The sequence below is a fragment of the Gopherus flavomarginatus genome, chromosome 5 (genome assembly GCF_025201925.1).
Source record: "Gopherus flavomarginatus isolate rGopFla2 chromosome 5, rGopFla2.mat.asm, whole genome shotgun sequence".
In the NCBI taxonomy this organism is placed as follows: domain Eukaryota; kingdom Metazoa; phylum Chordata; order Testudines; family Testudinidae; genus Gopherus; species Gopherus flavomarginatus.
Window position 1 is genome coordinate 56,251,018 of NC_066621.1, and position 17,223 is coordinate 56,268,240.

At 45.4% G+C, this 17,223-nt stretch overlaps 1 long non-coding RNA gene across 1 annotated transcript in view; it reads left to right on the forward strand.

The window, feature by feature from the left end:
* Positions 1-17,223, forward strand: part of LOC127051797 (uncharacterized) — a 45,980-nt gene that overhangs the window by 18,672 nt on the left and 10,085 nt on the right. The window contains exons 4-5 of the long non-coding RNA XR_007774607.1: positions 11,704-11,839; positions 13,138-13,244. This is a non-coding gene — a long non-coding RNA (uncharacterized LOC127051797). The remainder of the gene's footprint in view (positions 1-11,703; positions 11,840-13,137; positions 13,245-17,223) is intronic.

The following is a 17,223-nucleotide window of genomic DNA, read 5'->3' on the forward strand; positions in this document are numbered from 1 at the left end:
TAGAAGCCTGATTAAAAACAGGCTTACCCTCTTTACAGCTTTCCAGAATATTTTGCTTCCAATTTCTCCAATGCAAATAGCCTTTCCTGCATTTATTTTCAGCACATCTCATTAAAAATAGTAATTAAAACCCCTTTTACATTTCAGAATTTTTAAAAAGGTTTAGTTTGGGTTCAGTTTTAGAAGGGTGCACAAGTACTTGCGCTGGAAGTGATGTATTTTCTATGGAAGGTGACACTATCTGAGACATTAGGGTAATGGTTCCCGTATCCCCTTGCCAGAACCATGGCATAGAGGCAATTAAATGCACTAGGTGAAGCTCTGAGAGCATCCTTCACATCTAGGACTGTTCATGCACAGGGTTGCATTATGTTATAGACCCTGATGATAACTACATGCTGGATGTTTTTTACATGGGGGAGTAGAAACATCTTTTCTAAATCCCTTTGCCAGAATCCTAGCACAGAAACATTTAAACAACTGAGAAGTCTTCACCACTAGGACTGCACACACAGGTACTTTGTGTCTATGTGACAAACAAAAATTAAACTCTGTAATAAATCTTACACTCATGTCATTTTTTCGGGGAATAGTTGTTTGGCCAAGGCCTGTTAGGCCTAGGAAAGAAGAGGTTTAAACGTTTTCTAAGATTCCCTAGTTCCTTTTCTCTGTTCCCTCTCCCTAAAACTGCTGCCTTTCCCTGAGAGATTCAAAGCTCCTACAGGTTTTTCAAATGTGCCTCTTGATATGAGTATTGCTATGCTCATTGAGTCAGTGACAAGATATACCATGTGACTTATGTGGCCAATTATAATTCACCAATATAGCTCAGAATTCAAATATTGAATCACACACACTCACTGAAGTGCTTGTGATCATTTTATGGGGAGAAAGAAAAAAACATACAAACACATTTAAAAAATGAATATAAGTCACTCTGAGGATATGCTGATGTGCTCTGTGGAAAACATGCTCTACTCCTGGATATTCTTTAAAAAGAGAAATAAGCTACGTTTATTCAACCTGGATTAGCCAGCTACCCAAGGGTGTGCCTGGGTGCAGAAGGGCAGCAGAGAAATGGGCAGTGTGAACTGGAAGAAGGAACAGAGGGTTGACTGCTAAGAGATTCTGCTTTTTAATCCTGGCTCTGCCTGTGACTTGCTGCGTAGTCTTGGGAAAGTCACTTCATTTTTCTGTCTCACTTTCCCCGTCTGTAGAACAGGGATGATAATATTTATCTCTCAGAGGGATCACAAAGATGAGTTAATGAGTTAATGTTGGCATAGTGCTTTGATTATATAGAGTACTACATTGTAAATACCATATTATTATTTAAAGCATTATTAATTTTCTTCTGTGGAAACCAGAACCCTCACAGTTTAACATCTCCTCTTCCTGACCTCTTCCTAGCTTGGGGGCAGTGTTGGGGGCATAGTTGGAGTGCTTGTGTACTCCAGCAATACCCGGCCGCCAGAATAGCCCCTTGGCCAGCTCTCGGACTGGAGAAGAGTGTAAAGGTGGTGTAAAGCCACTTTTGCCTCCTCATCCCAAGTTCTCTACCAAGCAGAGTTTGGCTGAACCAACGAATTGAACCCATTGATGACATTATCTGCCACAAATTATAATTTATAGGTACTTAGCCTAAACCCTTGTGAGATAATAAAACCAGTGCCTTTCCACAAACCTAGACAGATTCCCTCATTGTGGAGGAGAGTGATTCCTTTTCACTTGGGCATCAGCTTCCAACAAGCAGGATGGCCTGGCTGCATTTTCAATACACTCACAGAATCACATACTCTAGGACAAAATGTTTTATTTTAAGATATTTTTTATCTCTATTTTTACCAACAAGGCAGCCAAGTTGCCATGGCCACCAAGTCAGGTCCCAGTGTTGCCAATTTTATGTCTGTTTGCATCACTGGAGGGGCACAAAGTAGTTGGAGTGCACCAATGAGCCTGGCTCGTTATGCTGAAATTTGGGTAAAGTATTTGAAAAGGCATCTCTATGTATACAGTTGCTTATGGCTACATGTCCAGATGTGACTGATTTTCTTGGGTAACTTAGAAGAGCTTAAATAATAAAACTGCATCCTCATTATATTACATTAATAATATCTAGCTCTTCTATAGCTCTTTTCATCTTTGTCTTTACATAAGAATGTAATAAGGGCCATACTGGGTCAGACCAAAGGTCCATCTAGCCCAGTATCTTGTCTTTTGACAGTGGCCAATGCCAGGTCCTGCAGAGGGAATGAACAGAACAGGTAATCACCAAGTGATCCATCCCCTGTCGCCCATTCCCAGAGTCTGGCAGAAGTGCTTTGCAAAGAAGTATCATTATCCACATTTCTTCTTCGAGTGATTGCTCATATCCATTCCAGTTAGGTGTACGCGCCGCGCGTGCACATTCGTCGGAAAACTTTTACCCTAGCAACTCGGTGGGCCGGCAGGTCGCCCCCTAGAGTGGCGCCACCATGGCGCTCGATATATACCTCTGCCGGCCCACCCGCTCCTCAGTTCCTTCTTACCGCCCGTGTCGGTCGTTGGAACAGTGGAGCGCGGCTTAGCTGACCTCCACTTCCCTAGCTACTCGTATTTCTCGTATATAGTTACGCAGTTATAACCCTTTTATTTATATATTTGTATAGTTATACGTTTTCTTTGCTAACATGGTTAGTTTAGTTAGCGGGGTTCGGGAAGTAGCCCCTTCCATGAACCCGGTCCCGGAGCCCATGCGGGGCTCACCGGTTTTTCGAATGGGCCGGCGTGCCAGAAGCCGCGGCCGAAGGGAGATCCACACGACTCCTGTTTCAAGTGCCTCAGGGAATCACACTTGACAGCTAAGTGCCCCATTTGCAAGGCTTTTAAGCCGAGAACAAAACGGTGTGGGATTTTCACTTACCCCTCCACCTGGGGCGCCGAGCGATGATCAAGCGGCGGGCAGTAGCGCCTCCTTGGCACCGGACCCCGCCGATACTACCAAGGCCTTTCGGCACCGGCCGTCGCCGGCACCGATATCGGCTCGGCACCGCTCCCTTCTTCCGAGGTCGAGAGAGCCTACGATTCCTGCTGGTGCCTGATGGCTCCCCGGCACGCGCCGTGGTTGAGACCCCCTGCTCCTGCTGCTTCCGTGCCATCTGCATCGCAGCCAGGGAGCTCGTCTAAGTTGGATTACCTGGCACCGACACCTGCAGAGGCACCGATGACGTCGACACCGTCGTTTCCAGTCCCCCAGGGCCACGGAATCCGGTGCCTGGCAGCTCCCCGGCACGCGCCGTGGTAGAGCTTACTGCTCCTGCTGCTTCCGTGCCAACGGCACCGCAGCCAGAGAGCTCATCTAAGACGGATCACCCGGCACCGATGACGTCGGCACCGTCGATCCCGGTCCCACGAGGGCCGTGGAATCCGGTGCCTGACGGCTCCCCGGCACGCGCCGTGGTTGAGCTCCTGCTCCTGCTGCTTCCGTGCCAGCGGCACTGCAGCCAGTGAGCCCGTCTAGGTCGGATCGCCCGGCACCAACACCTGCTGAGGCATCGACGACGTCGGCACCGTCGATCCCGGTCCCGTAAGGGCCGTAGAATCCGGTGCCTGACGGCTCCCCGGCACGCGCCGTGGTTGAGCTACTGCTCCTGCTGCTTCCGTGCCAGCGGCACTGCAGCCAGAGAGCTCGTCTGAGTCGGATCGCCCGGCACCGACGCCTGCTGCGGCACCGATGACGTCGGCACCGCCGATCCCGGTCCTACGAGGGCCGTTAGGATCCGGTGCCTGACGGCTCCCCGGCACGCGCCGTGGTTGAGTTACTGCTCATCCTGCTTCCGTGCCAACGGCACCGCAGCCAGAGGGCTCCTCTGAGTCGGATCGCCCGGCACCGACGTCTGCTGCGGCACCGATGACGTCGGCACCGTCGGTCCCGGTCCCACGAGGGCCGTTAGGATCCAGGGCCTGAGGGCTCCCCGGCACGCGCCGTGGTTGAGAGCCCTGCTCCTGCTTCCGTGCAACCTGCATCGCAGCCAGAGGGCTAGTCTCGGTCGGATTGCCCAGCACCGACGCCTCTGAGGCACCGACAATGTCGGCACCGTCGATTCCGGTCCCACAAGGGCTATCGAATCCGGTGCCTGACGGCTCCCCGGCACGCGCCGTGGTTGAGCTTATTGCTCCTGCTGCTTCCGTGCCGACGGCACCGCAGCCAGCCAGCTTATCTAACTCGGATCGCCCGGCACCGAACCTCGGTACCGTCAACCCCGGTCCCACAAGGGCCGTCGAATCCGATGCCTGACAGCTCCCCACTATGCGCTGTGGTTGAGCCTGCTGTTCCCTCCACGCCGGAGACGTTACCGACGGCGAGGAATTTCATTGCCATGACAGAGTCGATGCTGCCTGATACAGTCTCTTCAGGTGACCGTCCTCTGTCAGCACAGCAGAGCGGCACCGTTCATGATTACGGTCCCGCAGGCACTCCAGGTTCTGTCGACACGCCCGGCACCATCGGCAGTCCCGATGCTGTTTCCTCATCGGTACTGGTCACACTCGCTGCACCGCCCGGTATTCCGTTCGCCGACCCGCTGTCGGCACCGTTCCGACTCCCGGCGCCGCGGCGGATACCTTGACTCCTGTAGTCTCTCCCCGAGCCTCGAGATCTCGGTTGACCTCCCGGCACCGTTCTGGTTGCGGGTCTGGATCTCGTTCCAGGTACCGGTACGCCTCCCGGTGCCGGTCCCCGGTGCCGAGTTGGGCAAGGTCCGAGTGAGTCAGAGACTCTGCCTGTGCCTTCTTTAGTACCTCCGTGGCAGTCCGCACACGCATCTGTGTCATTCCATATGCGCAGATTCTATGCTCAGGACCATGATCCTGACATGATGGCCAGCGGGCGCCCGCCCCAATGCCGAAAGAGGCTTGGCGCATGGGCTTGCTTGGCCGCCAGGGTACTCTGCAGAGGCCCTACAGTTCTAGGTAGCAAAGCAACAAGCCTTGCTTAGCTGCAATACTTATAGCACCGGGGTGAAGGAGTTTTTCCTTCAGACCTCCCGCCAGGAGTCCGCTGCCGTCTCGGAGGACAGAGGAAAGGAGGTTCCCGGAGCGTCCCTCCAGGCCTCGTTGGACGCAGCAGACACTGCGGCCAGGACTCTGGCCTTGGGCGTCGCCATGAGGTGCATGGCTTCAGGTTTCAAACCTCCGACGGGAGCTGCAGTTTGCCATTCAGGATTTACCCTTTGTTGGTAAAGGCCTCGTCGTGGCAGGGACAGCCCCAGGCTGCGAAGCCTGGTGGTCAATGGGCTCCTAATGCGCTCTCTAAGCATGCATACGCCGGCGATTAAACGCAGGCCTTTCTGGCCCCAGCCGCCATACTCTGTGCCTAGCCAGAGGCAGAACTTTGGCTAACGGCAAGGCCAAGGTGGTCGCGGACGAACGTCAGGCCCCCTAAAGAGCCAAGGTCAAGGTCCCTCGTAATTACCACTGGGACCGGAGACGAACCTTCCAAGGTGTACCTGGGGACAGTGTATCACCTTTAATTTGCTCCAGCCCTGTCCCCCTTTGGCGGGCGAAAGGGGCGAGGGGTTTTACTCCCGTTATGCCCTAGTCCCCCACGCGGGCACAGGCCAGACCTTCCTGGTCCTGCACGGACTCAACCGGTTTAGAATGAGGTTGAAGTTCTGCATGGTATCCCTGGGAACCATTATTCCATCCTTACCTCCTGGGGGCTACTATGCCGCCCTGGATATGAGGGACGCGTACTTTCGTGACGCCATCTTCCCTCCGCACAGGAGGTACCTCCGCTTTATAGCCAACGGTCACTCTCCTGGCTTACGGCCATAGTCGCCGCCTACCATCGATTCGCTTATCCGAGGAGACTCTGAGACACAAACCGCTCAGTGCGTGGACATCGTCACGGTCTTATTCACAGGCCAAGGCCTGATGGTTCCTATAGAGCAATCCACTCTGGTTCCCACGCAGAGGTTGGGCTTCCAAGGGGCTATCCTGGTCTCCTACCCAGCTGGAGCCTGCTTATCACACCTGCGGTTTTAGGCGATGGCAACAATCATAGGAGGTCGAAGGGCTTTCCCAACGACCTCGACTTGTTCTTGTCTCAGTCTCCTGGGTCCATGGTTGCCCGCAAGTTTGTATCCAAACACGCCACGTTCCGCCTCCGTCCTCGCCAAGTCCGGCCCACCTCGGCGTACCGCCCGGACAGGGAGCCAATGGTCATGGTGGTCACCGTTCCCTCGAACACCATAGACTCCCTAGAGTGGTGGCTACCTCCCTCCCTGATGTGGGCAGGGATGCGGTTTCATCCGCCCCAGCCCTCACTGCCCGGACGACGGACGCGTCATCTCTCTGCTCGAGTGCTCATGGTCACCCCCGGGCTTAAGGCCTTTGGTCTTCTTGGGAGCTGGCATTCCACATCAATGCCCCAAAAATGAGAGTAGTCCGCCTGGCGTGCCAGGGGTTCCGGCGGCAGCTGCGAGGCCGTTGTATCTCGGTGTTTACGGCCAACACAACGGCCATGTGCTTCATGAGTATCCGGGGATGGACATTGCCCCCCCCCCTTTTTTGTCAGGAGGCCATCCATTTCCGGGTCTTTTGCATGGCCCATTCGATGGAGCTGGCGACGTCCTTTCTCCCAGGCGTTCGGAACGTCTTAACGCTTTGCCTCAGCAAGTCTTTCTGGTCTTACGAGCGATCACTCTGCCCCATGTGAGGCGTTCGGCTTTCCGGAAGTTGAGATGTTTCCTCACACAGACCTGTTCGCTCACTGCGAGAGCAGGAAATGTCAGATGTTCTGCTCCTTCCGAGGTCTCTCCGCAGGATCGATCTTGGACGCATTCCTGATGCCGTGGAGAGGCCAATTGCATTATGCCTTCCCACTGTTCCCACTGGTCCGCTAGGTCCTGCTCAAACTCCGCAGGGGCAGAGCGTGCATCGTCATGATCACTCCAGAGTGGTCCAGGCAGCACTGATTTACCATGTTGCTCGGCCTGTCAGTAACAGACCTAATTACCCTTCCACCCCACCCAGACCTCATCACTCAGGGCGACAACGGGCTTTGTCGCTCGGTCCTGCAGCTGGTTTACCTCACGGTGTGGCTGCTGCGTACCTGAGTCGGGGTGACGGGCAGCCTTCCACCTGGTCAACGGTCAGGGCCAGGTGGAAGTGTTTCTTCTACGGCTGCAATACGCTCGATCTTGCTCCGGCTGAGGTCTCGATCCCCTCTATTTGGCCTGCCTCTGGCCTTCAGCGGCAGGGCCTGACGGTATCATTGCTGAGGATACACTTAGCAGCCTCTCTACCTCCCAGCAGGCTAAGGTGGCCGTTCCCTGTTCTCACGATCTATGGGTTCGAGGTCCCTCAAGGGCTTGGAGCGCTCGCACCCTCGGGTGCACCGCCCAGCCCCGACCTGGGAGCTCAGCCTCGTTTTAACCAGACTTATGTCTCCCTCAGTCGAGCCGTTCACGACTGGCCCTCTGCTATGCCTGTCCTGCACGACAACTTTCCTCGTAGCTGTTACGTCTCCTCCCTAAGGGGTTTCGGCCTTTCATGTTACCCACAGCTCAACGCAATGGGCATAACCATTGCACTCCTTGGGCATCTGTGGAGGGCTCGCATTTATATTGTGCTGACAGACCCATCTCCTAAGGTGCCCCGGCTCTGTCGCGGTAGCGGGCCAAAGGAAGGGCTTGCTTGTTTTCCTCTCAGAGGATCTCATCTTGGGTGATGGCGGACATCCCCACTTGTTATGATTTGGCTCATATTTCACCAAGCCACATCACCATGCATTCTACCAGGGCTCAGGCTTCGTCTGCCGCCTTGCTGGCTCGTGTACCTACCCACGAGATCTGTCGCGAAGCTCCATTGGTCCTCGGTCCATACCTTTGCTTCGCAGTATGCCCTGGTTCAACAGTCAAGAGAGGCTGTGGCCTCTGACTCGGCAGTTTTCATTCTGCCGCATTTCACTCCGACCCCACCGCCTACGTAAGGCTTGGGATTCACCTAACTGGAATGGATATGAGCAATCACTCGAAGAAGAAAAGACGGTTACTCACCTTTGTAACTGTTGTTCTTCGAGATGTGTTGCTCATATCCATTCCACACCCGCCCTCCTTCCCCACTGTCGGAGTAGCCGGCAAGAAGGAACTGAGGAGCGGGTGGGCCGGCAGAGGTATATATCGAGCGCCATGGTGGCGCCACTCTAGGGGGCGACCTGCCGGCCCACCGAGTTGCTAGGGTAAAAGTTTTCCGACGAATGTGCACGCGCGGCGCGTACACCTAACTGGAATGGATATGAGCAACACATCTCGAAGAACAACAGTTACAAAGGTGAGTAACCGTCTTTTTCTGGATGGGGAAACTGATACAAAAAGAGGTGAAGTGACTTGCCTAAGATCACTCAGCAGGTCAGTGGCCAAACCAGGAATAGAAAATTTGCCCAGCTTGCCTAAATGTTAGTCCACTACTCTATCTATGCTTCCTTATATATTTTAAGATTCATGAAATGGAAATGTTGCATATGATCTTTAGCAATGCCTCTTTCACATGCGTCACAACTTGATAACTAGATTATGAGCCAGGATTCGTCCATACTACTTTTTATCTGGCTGATGCTGTGAAAGGCTCTTTGTTCTGGGGTCAGATTTTTTCTGCAGTCACATTTGCGTAACCCCCTAAATTTATAATGGGTTTCACAGGTGATTACACAGAATTTGTTCTGGTGTCTCTAAATCTTAGTGACCAAAGGTCTTTTTTGCACATTCTGATTAAACTAGCTCTGTAATCATGTCTACCTTGTCCTGGCTTAGTGAATACAATAAGTTCTCTGAACATAGCTGCCCTGACCATACCTGTTTAATAATGGTCTTATTATCTGGCGTCTTTCTAAATACTGCAGGATTTGCACTCTCTACTTCCACAGTGGCACTAAGTTTGCTGTTGTCATTTCTTGATGGAGTACAGCCCTGCTTTTGGATTTCAAGCTGTAAAAAAAATCTACTGCTTCATGTAAAATATTACTTCCTAAATCCAAGTGTAGCCAAGTGCACTGTTAAGATATTTAGAAGGTTCTTAAATTATTTCCACTTTAAAAATATTTTTTATGTATTCCATTTTGTTAACTTTTTAAGTTAATACATAATTGCTTTCCTGGCTTGACATTGACATAAATGTTTTTTCCCTCTACCAGTGGATAGTTAAATTTGCGTCTTGATATTAAGAACAGATACTACCTTTGAATAGGGCATTGTTTCCTGGCCAGAGCAGTAGCTACCTCCTGTTTTCTTTCAGTTGTAGTTCATGACTGGCAACAAAGCAGCACAAAGAGAAGTAAGAGTATGAATGCATTTCACTATTTTTATTGTTTTATTTCAATGCAACTGCAAAAATTGTTATTTTTTCAATTATTATCAGATTGCTCCTCCCCTGCCCAAGAAACACTATTTAGCCAAGATTGACTATTTGTAGATGTCAGCCTCTGTCTTTATTTTAATGAGAATACCAGCTCTAAATCCTTTGTGATCACTTTCATTTCTTACTGAGAGTAAATAAGGATATTCCCAATGTGTATAAATCTCAGCTGGCACTGTTTAATCAACTGATCTCAAAGAGGCTGAGGCCTCACGTGTTGTCTGCCATCCACTTTGGCTCTTCAATACTGATATGGTTGACTGTGTTAGTGTGTCTGCCGCTGGCACTGTAATTCAAGTCAAGCAATTTTTAAATTCAGGCTTTTGCCATAAGACTAATGAGTTTCTTTGATTTTGTTTTGTTGAATCCTACCTGAAAAGTACAAAGCAATGAGCTGCTATAGTCAGTTTAGAAAATTCATTTAGGACAGCTCAGGTAAATATAAGTTAGTTTTCTTTCTTTCTTTCTTTCTGAAAATTTTACAGTATTGTCATAGGCATTTTTTTTTTAAATCTTTGTTTAAGCTGCCAGGCCCAATGAGGAAACAATTACAGGATGTTGGCTTTAAAAGTGTCTGGCTTTGCCAGATAAGTTTATCTTTTTTTCATTGTGGCTTACAACATGCTAAACTCAAAGCCAAGTTGCTAAACTAAAACTCATGGTAGTTTCAATTTTTTGCACTGGGCTTACAATAAACTTGGACAGTTTTTCCACAGTCCTTTTGCCAGTGATTAGTTTCGATGATAGTATGTTTTGAATTTGCTGAGAGATCTACTGCTCTGAGCTTAGTTTTAGTACTTTTAAAAAGCAATCAATAATGCCCATTTTGTAATAAGCAAAATTTATGAACTGACAGGCAAAATGTAATTATAGTGGGTATTCTATACAAGAAAAAAGAGGTGATCTTAAAGCCATCTCAACAATCTGTTTGCACTCATTTTCATTCATATAAATGATTAAGTGGTTCTGTATTGAAACATTTCTCTCTTAAGGCTTAACATGAGTCTGGAAAAGTTGTTGCCAAAGATTTCCATAATGAAGTCAATGACCATTTGCATTAGCTTACTATTGTTACCTACGAACTAGATTTTTCACTTTTATAGCTAAGGCCTCAACTCAGCAGCAACTTAGACACCTTTTATTCCTGCTCTCTGGGGACTTCAATCTGAAAATGTGTAAATTCATGACAAAAGTGTAGTATGCACCAAATAGTTGGTGGGTTTCACAATCAATGAAACTGTTTCCCCCAGACTTTCCCTCTACAAAGAAATGGCTCCTTCCTGAATGAACCACTAGAAGGACATTCCAAAAAACAAAAACAAACAAACAAACAAAAATGAAGGGGGAAAGAAAAGCATTTCCTGGGTTTTTAAAAAAAGTAAGATATGCATAATAATTGTTTAAGCTTATAGGGACTGATCTAAAATCCACTGAAGTCTTTGGAAAGTCTCCCATTGACTCCAGTGGGTTTGGATCAAACCCATACAAGGAGATGTTAATTTAAAACCTGTCCAGAGACAGGTCACAGCTACATGCTCTTCACTCTGTTTATTCAACTCTACAACATTTCATGTCTTTCTGGTGACCATTCTCTTGTTTAACAATCAGGAGCCATAGTGAATCTCAGCAGGAGCTCCTCTGTTCAGACGGCTTAGGCAATGCCCACCTACTTTAGAATCAGGTAGATTCTGTTCTTTTTCCATTGTTGGAAATTGATTCCAAGTAGATGACTGACTCCATGCCACTTTTGCCTACCTGCTTTCAAGTATTACCAGCCTGCTGCTAAAACACTTGCCAAAGGCTCCTCTTTTATACTTATTTTTCCAATATTTCCTCTTAAAATATCTTTAGTTATTTAATATTATATTTAGAAAAATATAGATGTTCCACATTAGTTCCAGCCATAGGTCCATCGGATGTAGTATTCTGCCCCCAGCTGTGACCACTACCTGAAGTCAACGATAAAACTCCCATTGACTGCATTAATGCAGGAACAAGCCCATAATGCACCCTGCCAATGATGCAATATTGGATGGGGAAGGGATTTTTTCTGGGGTGGTAAGTGTATACCTAAAACTTAAGATTCAATTAATTTTTCCCATAATTGGAGTTAAACTGAGTGAAAACTAGAAGCCTCACTCCTAGACCATATTGGAAAACTCTGAGCAAACTCTATTAGAGGAGGAAAAAAAAACTCATGGAAGGCTCTGTGAGCAATGAGCACTCGGTGCACAGATCTGTGTACCTACACAGAGCATCACTGACTTCCCATGCAGACTTAGAGACTGGCCTGCCTTGATCTCATTGCAGGATTGGGACCCAAAGATTTACAATAGGAGAAGAGGCAAGCGGAGGATAAAAGGAAGAATGTGAACCAACTCTCAGATATGCTTTTACTTGGTTTTCAATGTTTCAGAACAGCACAATGAAGACGATTGTTATGCCAGTAAGTCAGATGCAAATTCCAATTACAAACATTACATCAGTTTTCTTAGTGGGGATTAAAGTAGACCTTCCCAATACCCATATTTCATTTGTGGGAAGCAAAATAATGATGGTGTGTGCTACTAGGCTAAAGATAATTTATATGCTGTGTGTGAAACTTATTTTTCATTAAATCAGGCCTAAAGATGTTTATATGGATTTGACTAGTGAGATTAGTAAGTAGCATATGTTTTATGTGCTTATTTCACATCAGAGAATGGTATAAATGTTTTAATGACTAGCTTGACCAAGTAGGTAATTTGAAGACATGTGAAATTGATATTAGTCATCAGATCTCATGTTAAGTTTATTTAACAACTTATGAAAGCAAAAAAGTCTGCTGAGCTGAACCCCAGTCTCTCTCAGAGGTGAATGCTTATCTCAGGCTCAGGACAAAAGGCTACCTCATCAAATAAAGACTGGAGCTCAGTTTCTGGTGAGGTATTATAGCCAGCCGTCCTGAGTCCCAGTCTGTTTAATAAGAAAGCTTGCTGATCTAAGCCCAGTTTCTGTTTGGTAATGTGGTCTGCTGAACTGAGTTCCAGTGTCTATTTATTAGCATGGACTGCCAGCCTGACTACCTTTCCGTGTTTGGGAAGATAATCTAGATATCTGAGCCTTGCTCTCATTATGGCGTGATTTTGTCTGATTAGTGACTCTGCTCTGTTCTTCAGAACAGCCTGATTGGAGACTCTGAAAACCTAGCTTTCTTGCCACAGGAATGACCAGTGTGTAAAGATCCACCTGGTTTATAATAATAATTGCTATCAATCCCTAAGTGCTACTGAGAATGTACATTAAATATCAAGCTAAGATACCGCAGGGCACTTGTGAGCACACCAGGAAAGAATTGTGGGTGTTGTTTGTTTATACAGTGATAGCAAAGATCCTTAGGCTCTTCCACAAGAGAAATAATAAATAATAATAACAGGCACTTTAGAAATGAAGACAGGCACACAGACAAATAAAATGCATTTTGGAATTAGTTTGCCCCAAAGAAAGAGAAAGGTAATTAGCCCAGTTTTCATTCTAGGAGCTGAACTTTCTGTTTTCAAGTCTTCCAATGCAGAATATCCTGGCTAGAAAAATGTGTGCAAGTCTGTTCTGTGATACTGAATTTTGTGATGTGACTGCAATTAGAAAACATCACTTTACTAAGGCAGAGGCAACAGTATAAGTTATTGAAACTCTTTTTTTTAAAAGTAAAACAATTTTTAAAATGTAACTAGTTTAGAATCTGTCATTTTATATTGTTTTCAGGCTAACAAAAATGACAGGACAAAGAAGCATACCTTGAAATTAAAATGAAAATTCAGAACAGATGTCAGGAAATATTTTTCATGTTGAATGTGCAGATATCCAACCAGGTAAGGCAAAAGCATTTTCCCATTTAGGAAATAATTAGATGGGCTGCCATGGACAAAATGGCTTCCCAATTTCCTTTTTCTCTAATTCTCATACATTCTTATTATACTCCAGTTGCTACTCGATTTTCCCTGACTGGAAGCTTCGTCATATGGACATCAACTTTGTTCTTATAAAAATGAATGAACTACTAGCTGCTAAGTGAACAGCTACCTAGTTGGCTATTACTCTTCCTATATTATATACAATCATGCCACTATGGTTAAGGGTTAACAGTGTTTCCATTTTAAACTCTGGAGTTTTAAAGGGCTTGTATCACAGTTGTAAAATTCAGTCCAGGTGGGAATGTGGGTGACAGAGAATTTATTTCCTTATTTTTATAATCTATGAGGAATATTATTATTATTTTTAAGTTATAAGAATGTAATGAAAAAATTACCAAGTTATGAAACTATTCAGAAATTAAAAAATGATTGCTGTTGATCAGAGCAACAAAAGATTATTTTTGTCTGTAGCACAGGGTTGGGAGTTAGGAGATCTTACTTGTATTTATCAATTTATTCCAAAATCTGCCATGTATTTCCTATGTAATGTTGAACAGATCACTTAGTTCATCATCACTCAGTTTTCCTATGAGGACAATGGGATACTGATACTTTCTTACCTTATTAAGGTGCTGTTTGTGAAGTTTTATCCACCAGTATTTATAAAGAGCTTTGATATCCTCAAGTTAAAATCTGTAGACGTGCAAAGTATTAATTATCATTATTTGTATTTATGATGATGATCATGACCCAGATTTCATCAAACCATTATTTTGGTGCAGGTCCACATCCCAAAGTGGTTTTAGAGAGCCTGATCCAAAGCCCTTTGAAGTTAGTCAGGCTTTCCAAAAGGCATTGGATCTGGCCCAGAAATAAGACAGTCATTAATGCATCATCAAGTATGGCAGTGACTGTTGGTATTTTTATATAAAAATTAAATACATAAGGAAAATTATTAAGAGGCACTGCTCAAAAGAATGGCCACAAAAAAAGCACGCTCTATTTAGAATCCATGTTTTAAGGTTCAAGCCTGCAAGATGGTGTAGTCCCTCAACTTCCATTGGTTTTAGTGTTATGCTGTCTGCTCATGACAGCACTTTCAACCTTATGGGCCTAAAGTTAAGTGACTTAAAACTATATTTAGACAACTAAATAAAAATGGCCGGATTTTCATAGGTGCTGAGCACCGCAGAAGTCAATGGGAGTTGCATCTCTGCAAATCAGACCACTCTTATTTAAGGATATAAATATGGATTTAGGAGCCTAATTTTAGTCACCAAGGTTGAAACTTTTGTCCTAAATATGAATTTAGAAAATCCTAAGTGTAAGCGTATTTTACGGAGTAAATAGTGGTTTAGCATGGTTCTGATGGTAGGTATGGATTATCTTGTTTTGGTAGGAATGTTTGAAATTTCTTGGTGAATGATTATCTCCTTTAAAAATATTAATCAAACAGCCCCCTCCCAAAAAAATAACATTTTAAAGACTATCTTTAATAACATTAAGGGCCAAATTCAATGGGTGCAACTCCATTGATTTTGGCCTTTGGAGGGGAGCTTGCTTAAATTAATGAAAGCAGATTAATTCAAATTTAAGGTTGACACTCCATCCTCATTTCAGGCTTTCCTTCCTCTGCCTCCACACATACAACTGTGTTAATTAAGGCTAAAATGTCAGTCTTAGCTTTGAATATTTTTACACAGTAGGCAGCATCCATATTCTGAGTTATGTGTTCAATTCCGTGAAGTATCAAAGGAAGGAAAGGGGTCCAAGAATTCAAAAGGGGATGTGTGATGGGGGCAGCAAATCTCCTTAATCTACTGCTTCAAACACATCCAATCCTTTACTTTATATGTGTGTAAAAGCTCTGACTTTGGGCTGATCTGAAACCTATTAGAGTCAATGGGAGTTTTTTGGGGAAGGATTTTTGGGAATCCAGTATAGGAGTGCAACAGCTGTGCCCTTTGACCTCCTCTGGGCAGTAGCTTTCTGGGTGTATGTTCTGTATCTGTGGAAGATTTAACAATGCTCTTATACATGAGCTCATTAACCACAACTACCAGAATCAGACTGTAGAAAGAAAAGGCTACTGCTGATTTCCAAACACTGCAATTGCTTAGTTGCAAGCAAATACCAAGTAATATGTATAATGGAATGAGAGCAAGCACGTGCAAGTACAATTATAGTGCCTGACTGACTTTTCACACCAATTTTACATTCATGTAATTCCAATGACTTCATTGAAATTATTCCTGATTTACCCCAGTATGAGTGAAGGGAAACTTCAGCTTTTCTACTGAAAAGTTAAAGCAACAAAGAGTCCTGTGGCATGTCATAGACTAACAGACGTTTTGGAGCATGAGCTTTCGTGGATGAACACCCACTTCACGAAAGCTCATGCTCCAAAATGTCTGTTAGTCTATAAGGTGCCACAGGACTCTTTGCTGCTTTTACAGATCCAGACTAGCATGGCTACCCCTCTGATACTGAAAAGTTGTTGCCCTGGAGATCCAGATTCTCTGGGGTAGAGAAGTCACTTTGTGCTTTATTACAAGCATAATCTTCCTGTAAAGCCAGATTTATTGGGTTAGGGATGATCAGCCTAGTGTAAAGCAATGTAGGGGTTCTTTCACTATTTTCTCAATCCCTGTGCTGGTGTAGCAGGGAAAAGGAGGAGTAGGGGAAGTTCTTTTATCACATTGATCCATGGCTGTGATTTCAAACCCTTAAGGTTGTTTTCAACTGGTGTCATGTAGAGTAGCTCAGGCTGCTATCACCTGGTGCAGGAGGACACAGGCCTTCTTCAGTATTCCCTTTTCTTAATGCTCACAGGTTTTCTGGGACACTCTGTCCTGTTCAGCACTTGTTACCTTGAGCTTTTATGCACAACACTCATCACCTCCATGCTCTTTAACAGTAATTCCTCTGGGAAAATTGGAACTGCATTTAGTATTGTCAACCCCAAGCATTTGAAAATAGAATCAGGTCCCCACAATCATGCGTTAAAAACTCAGATTTGAAGAAAAATAATAAATGTTGGGTTCTTTTCATTTGCCTTCTGGTGTCTGACCTTTCGTTTTTTCTTGGGTCCTATTTTCAAGCTTCCCTCCACAATCGTGAGGCCTAGAAAATTGATTTTTAAAAACATGAAAGTTGAGATTCTCATGAAATTAGATTACTCAGAGCTGGGGTGCTAAGAAACACACTAATAGCATGAGATTTGCTATAAAATCACAAGACCTGTCAACACTGTATACTGAAATGAATTAACAGATCAATTTGCATTCTGCTATTTTCAAAACAATTTACATTTGCTCACACTGTGAAAGAAGATACTTAGATATTTGTATTCTTTGTTTTAATCACCGTGATTCAGTTTGGGTGAAGGCACTATCCCAATCTAAAATACCATGTCCAAAGCTTCCTCAGTGACTTCAGTGTTAGTGTATCTTGCAGCAGTACAATGCAGGAAAACCCAAGCAGGCATGCTTCTCAAGTCACCAGTATGACAAAGGCTGCAAATGTAATGAAATAGCTATACAATGGAGCCATGTTAGCATTGTTAGTTAATGCAATATACCATATTAGTTCCATCACAAACATTAAGATCCTGTGAAATCAAATAAGTGGGGAAAAAATGATGTCAAATCCAAAGTACCAATAGCACACACCTTAGCAATGTGATTTCACTAAACAAACAGGACATTATTCAATTTAAGATCTCGATTATTTTAGATGAGGTTAACCCTTATTGTGCAAACAATTATATAGATGCCTACCTTTACACACATGAAGAACACAGAACTATTTACATGGGTAAAGTTAAGGGTGTGTGTAAATGTTTGTGGCATTGAGAGTATGAAAAAGTGCAAGCCAGGGGAAAAAAAGCAGTTATTCTGGAAAAGAATCTGCATCCTACCTTGCAGACAATTAAGAA